Source organism: Priapulus caudatus, unplaced genomic scaffold (genome assembly GCF_000485595.1).
Source record: "Priapulus caudatus unplaced genomic scaffold, Priapulus_caudatus-5.0.1 Scaffold788, whole genome shotgun sequence".
Taxonomy (NCBI): Eukaryota; Metazoa; Priapulida; class Priapulimorpha; order Priapulimorphida; family Priapulidae; genus Priapulus; species Priapulus caudatus.
Genome location: NW_014577849.1, coordinates 136,116 through 144,108, shown reverse-complemented (window position 1 = coordinate 144,108; position 7,993 = coordinate 136,116). Strand labels below are relative to the sequence as shown.

General features: G+C 40.1%; 1 long non-coding RNA gene across 1 annotated transcript in view; it reads right to left on the bottom strand.

Moving 5' to 3' along the window:
- Window positions 1-480: 480 nt before the first annotated feature.
- The window catches only part of LOC106813533, an 11,083-nt gene continuing 3,570 nt past the window's right edge, over window positions 481-7,993 (bottom strand). The window contains exons 2-4 of the long non-coding RNA XR_001394481.1: window positions 3,220-3,322; window positions 1,210-1,307; window positions 481-491 (exon numbers count right to left, since the gene is read on the bottom strand). This is a non-coding gene — a long non-coding RNA (uncharacterized LOC106813533). The remainder of the gene's footprint in view (window positions 492-1,209; window positions 1,308-3,219; window positions 3,323-7,993) is intronic.

Sequence of the window (7,993 nt, the reverse complement as noted above, 5' to 3'; positions counted from 1 at the left end):
AGAAATTAGGTGGATTAAGAGTATAACCACGTGGAACAACAACAGCTTAAATGTTCAACGTCTCAGAATTTAGCGAGCCTCAGAAACTAATTGTTTCCTATTAGATAGTCAATATGCAATTAATCCAGCAATTCCATGAATTGCGTACTTAGGTTATTTGTTGATATAAGCTAAATGATCTAGGGTGCTAGCTAAATTGAGATTTCGGGTCGTAATCCGTATCACTGAAGTGTCAGCAATTGGCTGTGAATAAAAAATGAAAAACAACAAGGAACTATATAGACTACTACTGATTCAACGGGATGGATACCATGTGATTAGATTTAAAGATGACACAAGTTGTGTTGTGAAGGGCTGATGCCTGGGTATAAAATCCAGTGATGAGCAGAGGAATAAGATTCTAATGACACAGTGCCACAGCTGTATTGATACATACACCATACCCTAAAAGATACCACTACCTGTTACTGAAACCCCATAGTTCACTGAAACTTATTCCCTGATTCAAGAGTTTTCGTTGCATCTTCTGTTACACTTATCTCCAAGCCAAGGAATTCTTGCTACACCTTCGCAATCTTTCTTATTCTCCCCCCCCCCCGTCTCTCTGTCTGCCTCTCGCTCTCTCGCTCTCGCTCTCTCTCTCTCACTCTCACTCTCACTCTCACTCTCACTCTCTCTCTCTCACTCTCTCTCTCACCTGCTCACTCTCACTCTCACTCATCACTCTCACCTCTCACTTTCACTCTCACTTCACTCTCAACTCTCACTCTCACTCTCATCTCCTCTCTCTCTCTCTCTCTCTCTCTCTCTCACTCTCTCACTCACTCTCTCACTCTCTCACTCCTCACTCACTCTCCCACTCTCCCACTCTCCCACTCTCCCACTCTCCCACTCTCTCTCTCTCTCTCTCTCTCTCTCTCTCTCTCTCTCTCTCTCTCTCTCTCTCTCTCTGGCTCTCTCACTCTCTCTTTCTCACGCTCTCTTTCTCTCTCTCTCTCATAATCCTACAACATACTCCTAACATACGTAAAACAATCAAACACTCGTAACGAACAGATGTGCAAAATATACCATGCCATACAAACAGGGGCGAATAATGACAAATCTGTCAGCACTCACCACAGGATACAACTTGATTGATGATCCTATATGAGGCCTGTTTATGTGCTTATAAATAGTTAGAGTAATATAATTTAGGGATCGAAGTACTTACAGTTTGGTACAGGTACTGGTGGGATCTCCTTTCTCAAGATCCACAGTATCACAAATACAGTCAATGGCCATAACAGTTCAAATGCTAAAAGACCCTGTAAACAATGTACATGTTTTTTTAGCTTATCTGAGTGAGATTGCACAACATAATGATGCATGCTGTAAAAAACGACTACAATTGCCTGCTTAATTGGTGTCGCTTAATTATCATATTTTTTATATTTAAAAAAGGTATATATACACTCTTTCTCATGTATCTTCTTAAATCATCATTTGTCCTATCGATTGTTTATCAGACTTTTTCCTTAATTAAACTCATCTTGAACATACTTATTATCTGGAATAATTGATTACCTGTCTAGACTAGGAAGAAATATGCTAAAAATATTGTGATATCCTGACATCAAAATATTGTGATATCCTGACATCAAAATATTGTGATACATGACGCTTGTTCAAAATGTTCACAATGTGCACTGCTTCACTCGAGTTTAGCAATTCTCGTTATCTTCTCCTTATCGTGATATTAATTATAAATATAAGCAAGGGAAAAAAATAAATTCTAAGCAAGGGGAGCCATGTACTCAAATCTCAGTAACCTGATCGTCACCCTCCTCTCCTCTACCTATTATATACTATTCTACATCATATTATTATCTTATTAATTAAACATTAATTTAGGTTATTTCTCTTTTAGGATTGTATATCATGTTCTGTAAAAATTCCAATGACTTTATCTTCTATATGTTTACGTATATGTGGGGCAAAGGGAAGCTGGGAGGTGTAACCATATAGTGCATTTCATGGATTTCCTATACGGGAAAATTGATTACATAAGAATGTAGCCAGGATGATAAGCAAGAACTCGGTGTACTAGGCTTCCAGGCTTCGAGTTTGTTATCAAATTCCGCATTTTTACCTATCACTTCACGTGTCTGGATTTGATTCATTTACAAGTAGTCAGAATACCATTTAGTTCCATATGATACCATAGTCAGTATACAATTTAATTATTGTATAAAGTATTAATCCAGATTTCCTTGGGTATTGTATATTGTTCTCACTTTTGTTACATCATAAATATGGATGGATTTTTTAAAATTTTTACTATTTATTGTTAAGTCTAAGTCACATAATCTTCACAATAACTAGAATTACTGTATAAGAGTGGAGGCTTGAGAACTTTTAACTCTCCACTCTATCTGTATAATGTATTTTTTCACTGCCTGTCTGCCTGCATGTCTGCCTGCCTGCCTGTCCTTCTCTGACTGTCTGTCTGTTTGTCCAATTTTTCTATCTATAATCTTTCTGTCCATCCGTCCAACTATCCGCTCGACTTCCTGTCCGTGTATCTGTTTCCCTTTCCTCTGTTCTCCTTCGCCTTTCTGCCTGCCTGACTATTTCTGTGACACATACTTGCTAAGTTGCTAGTGCAATATCAATGCTACAACCATTCTACGGACACAACGCGCGGCTTATAAAAAGATAAAACAATGTTGGGTTTTAAGATTATTACAGTTAATCACTTCAGCATCTTGTAATAAAACTTCCAATTTGAATTTAAATGCAGCCTGGAAACTGGAACACGACCAACCACAATGAAACTCGCGTACAATGAAACCCGCGTGCGCATCTCATTTCTACGTGTTCGCGCAGTGGCTCATGGGAAGAGTTGTACTACGGTAACAGGATTGCCTGTATTTTACCGCTATAAGCTATACTATGTAATCCAAGGATACGCACTCGCTCTCGAGATTGCGAGACCATTTACTTTCCGAAAGCGAAAAGCATTGTTGCGAACTTCAAACTATATAAAATACATACAACAGGTACAACCTGTCTGCTCTGCTTTTAAATCGTTCCACATGGATGCATGGTACACGTACATATAATATATATACACTGTACCCGCACTAAAACGTGGGTTACATTGTACATTCTTGTTGTTTAAATATATAGTGTCACTGTGTCAAACGGAAAAATGAACTGAGTGACCAGTATACTAACAGGCTGCCGGCGTCGGAGCAATGCATTCTTCTTTACCACCAGTAGAAGTTGAGATATGCCGTACATCTCGACTGTTGTCGTACACCCACTTTTACCTATATGCCTGAAATGATAAGCATATATACCTGCCGTTAGCACATCCTCACGCAAACCAATGGCACCGCGCAATGCTAGCATGACCTGAACGGGTCTACAGAGCTACCATTCACCTATAGTTCTTATCGCAATTGCCTAACAGGACACAAGCCCAGGCACTTTTCAATAGTAAAATGATGGTATTAAATAAACACGAAATGTATTTACTACCAAAGGTTTCTGTATTATCCCCTTTTGCCTAATGCCATTCATATGCTCCTCTGCAACACATGAGTACACCGCACGCACGCCACTGTGCACAAACAACAAGAATATAGTTCTTATATATATATATTATATAATATTATTGTTGTTCTTGCCCTCTTCTTATATATATATATATATATATATGTTTTGTATATCCGTGTTGTTTGTGCACAGCGACGTGCGTGCGGTGTACTTTTAATTGTGTTGCAGAGGAGCCTTTGAACGGCATTCAACAGGGAATTATCACACATAATAGCGGAAAAGAGTAGAGAAACAAGCTATATTCTTGGGTATTAAGCGAATTTGGTAGGAAATTACATTCGTGTTTATTTACCCATCTTCTTTTATTGAACGTTCACCAGTGCCCAGCTGACAGAAAAAAAAAAATACAAAAAGCACAGAGCTGCGCTCACTACGCAGTTAGTTTTATGGTTAAATTGGGGAAACGGGTTTCATGCTGTGAACTACTTTTGGCTGTTTTACTGGCCCCATTCACATTTTTGCTCAATAATATCGCCCTATACCATTACAACTCCCGCATCTCTCACACCTGCTTTACAACCACTACATAATATCAGGTTCGATATACATGGAGAACATTTATCAATTATGGAACTCTGGAATAATCTATACTATTATTATAATTAGATATATATACCAATACTGTCGATATGTCAATCGATGTTGTTATCGGTTACAATCGTTACTCGGGGTTGGTGAATGCCTCGCGTGTGGTAAGTGTCGTGCGTGTGCAGATATTGCTTGTTTAAGCCCTGTTTACTGTTTGTTTTGCACTGTTTACTAAGTACTGTGTGTATAGTAATGTATATGTTAATAAAGTGATATACTCTGTATACGTTTTTGTTGCAAGTCTTTACCAGTTAAATTTCCTGAATTTTTTTTTTTTTTTTTCTTCCGATAATCATGATAGGATTTTGATAATCAAGCGCTTAGGTTCGAGCCCACATGTCAATAAGGTTGATCGAGTATACATCGATGAACGTGACATCCACCTAATATCACACAACACGTTGTATAACCAGGATTAATTCAATAATCATTATCTATAAACTAGACAGAGGCGCACTCACGGAGGTGCTAACCTCCGCGAGCGATGTAACATGTATGTGTATAACAACTGGCCTCGCCTGCGCGCTGCTGCTGACTGGACGCCTAAGGCAAGCTGGCTGACTGACTTGGACACATAAGGCGAGCTGACCTGCTGAATCGATGCGCGCAAGCGCCTACACACACCACACGAACACAGCACACGAACACACCCGAGGACCGATTACATGACCTCCGCTTGCGCGGAGGTATCTTAAAGGACATGTAGCCTCTTAGGATTTGACTGCATCACTGTACTTACTGTATAACATAATCGTCTATACCGCACATGTTATTTTGTCCCAGATGACTTTAAGTTAATTATTTACACATCAACCTACGAATCTTGAACGGCGGCCAGTGACACCCGCGAACCGTGCTGCACCCTGAAAAAGTGCCGTATTTGACCATTTTTATTTTTGCAGGTAAATGACCGAGGGCTAATCACAAAAGCTTGCAATTATATTTATACGCTAAATGCTATTTAACCGAACGATGTGGTCATGTAGGGCAAATTTATCCATATTATGAACTAACATATAGTCGTTTATAAGATACATGTATAAGATTATCTTATACAGTATAAGATAATTATAAGTACATACGTGTATTACGAATCCTTTTGCATTTTAAAGCAATAAATAAGAAATACCCTCGTCTGTAGCCTTGGCTGGAAAGTGTTTTGCGCAACATTCTCAGATCGTGCGCTTTGGTGCGCCACCCAGTCGTTGAAATGCAAACTGTAGGTCGTTTGTTTTAAAACATTTTTTATAAAATATTCTAATGGTGATAACATGAAATTTTTATGATAGCGCAATTATAACCTAAATTAGCTGAAATATAACCCTAGAACCTAGAGGCTACTGTTCCTTGTTAAATATATTACAGGAGTGTATAATATAGAGATATCTATCTCTATCAGAGTATCTCTATATTTACACTACTGGTATTACACATCGCTGTGACAGAATGGAGGTTACAGCACCTCACAGCAACGAGTGAAAAGTCGAGTTCATCCACGAGATGAATAACTCACTGCATGCAGTCACACTGTAGACCTATACTACAGCTAGTTCCGGCTCCACGAACAGAGCCGACCCGGATTTCGTGTTCACTATATTATTCTAAGCCGTTTGTGCATGACGCTCAGCAAGATGGCCCGGTAAGATTTTGGCAAAATAACATCTTGTCTCGATAGTTCTTACAAAAAAAAAAACAGCCACGTAACAAGCCAGGCACTCCGGCTGCAGTGTTATGGTCTTCTCAACACTTCACTTTCTTAATAATAAGCCGCGTTCACACGTAGCAAGAAATCCGTATTTAGCGTTTCACACGAGGCAAATGCGCGTCCAAGAATAGCGGTATCTAAACAGATCCGGTTTTCATGTAATATATCGAGGCTTCCCAGACGCCCTCCGAATAATTTGGCCGTGCTTGAGAATACAGATTTCTTGGACCGGCAATTTCCTCGTGTGCGGCTAATACCGGATTTCTGAAGGCCGCGTATTTTTAGACTGGTTCCGCCGCTCGAACAAGTTCCACAGTGTAATGCGAGTGAACTGTCGAGCGCGGAACCAGTCTGAACGTAATTTTACGCAGTTGGTGGCGCATTGCATAGCGCGCGTTCAGAACGTAGCAGCAACTCCGGTATTTATCGTTTCACACGAGGCAAAATACGAGGCCCAAGAAATACGGTATCTAAACAGATCCGGTATTTCATGTAAATACGAGGCTTCCCAGACCCCGAATAATTTGCCGTGCTTGAGAAATACCAGATTTCTTGGACCGCGCATTTCCTCGTGTGAACGCTAAATACCGGATTTCTGAAGCCGCGTATTTTATAGACTGGTCCAGTGTAACGCGAGTGGAACTGTCGAGCGTGGACCAGTCTACGTATTTTATCGGTAGTTGGTGCGCATTGCATTGTTTATTTTGCATTGTTTGCTTGATTGTTTAAAGCAGCTCGCAGCTCGCAAATACCGTATTTCTGGAGCTGCGAATCAGCGTGTGAACGCTCGGCCGCGTATTTGTCTCAGATACGGTATTTCGCAAATCTGGTATTTCAGAAATACGAGGTCTCGTGTGAACGAGGGTATTGTTTATTTCGCATTGTTTGCTTGATTGTTCAAAGCAGCTCGCAGCTCGCAAATACCGTATTTCTGGAGCCGCGAATCCGCGTGTGAACGCTCAGCCGCGTATTTGTCTCAGATTCGGTATTTCGCAAATAAATCTGGTATTTCAGAAATACGAGGTCTCGTGTGAACGAGGCTAATAAGACCAACAACTCCACTGCGGCGGAAACTACGCGGCAGCAATACCAGTAAGCAGAATAAATTTGCATTCTCAGTATGGGGTCACGCGAACACCCCGGTGAAACGCTGTGACACTGTGAATAATCATGTGCCTTATGACACATGTTTACAATAAATAATGAGACATAAGGATGGGTAAGGGAGTTTCTAGAATATACAAAATTAGAATGAATGAAATGTGCCCTGTTCACACACAGGTACACGACTTCTTGGAAAACAATAAAAGGTAAACCTGAAATATTTCATGAAACTATATATATATGCTAATGCTAAACTTATTCCAGACACGATCCAAAATGACACCAAACCATTCAAATATATGTCATGCATAGATACAGTCGTGGCTATGAATTCATTCCATATGCAATATAATTGACACAAAAAATACAGCACCCATAGAGAGCTAGGTCACCTAGACAATTTCAATACATGATCGTGCTGTTTCAAAATATGTGTACAGTTTCAAATATATATAGACAGTATCAAGAGCTACTTAATACTCTTGATAAGCTTGACAGTATAATAGCAAGGTTCTTATATATAAGAGGCACAGTGTCAGTGGTGCACCGCTGTTGTCAAATTTAACATCATCGTTGTGAAAATGTTCCTGTAGCCCTGCTGCATGCGCTCAGACAGGCACTTGGAACGTCTCAATAAAAAAAAGGTAAATAAACATTTACTACCAAAGTCTTAATGTTTCTCTACTCTATTTCGCCTATTATTGCCGATAATTACCCGTAAATGCCGGTCAAATGCTCATCTGCAACACAAGTACACCGCCTGCACGCCCTGTGCACAAACAACATGAATAAAAAAAGACTGGTAGTAAATACATTTCGTGTTTATTTACCATAATTTTTTTTATTGAGACGTTCCAAGTGCCTGTGCTCAGGCCAAGCACCTAGGCGTGATGCCGTGCGAGTGGCGCGCAGTGGCGTAGTTAGGGGGGGGGGGGGAAAGGGGGGCCAAGGCCCCCCTGTTGATCCGAAAGTAAAAAGTAAAAATATAAAAGA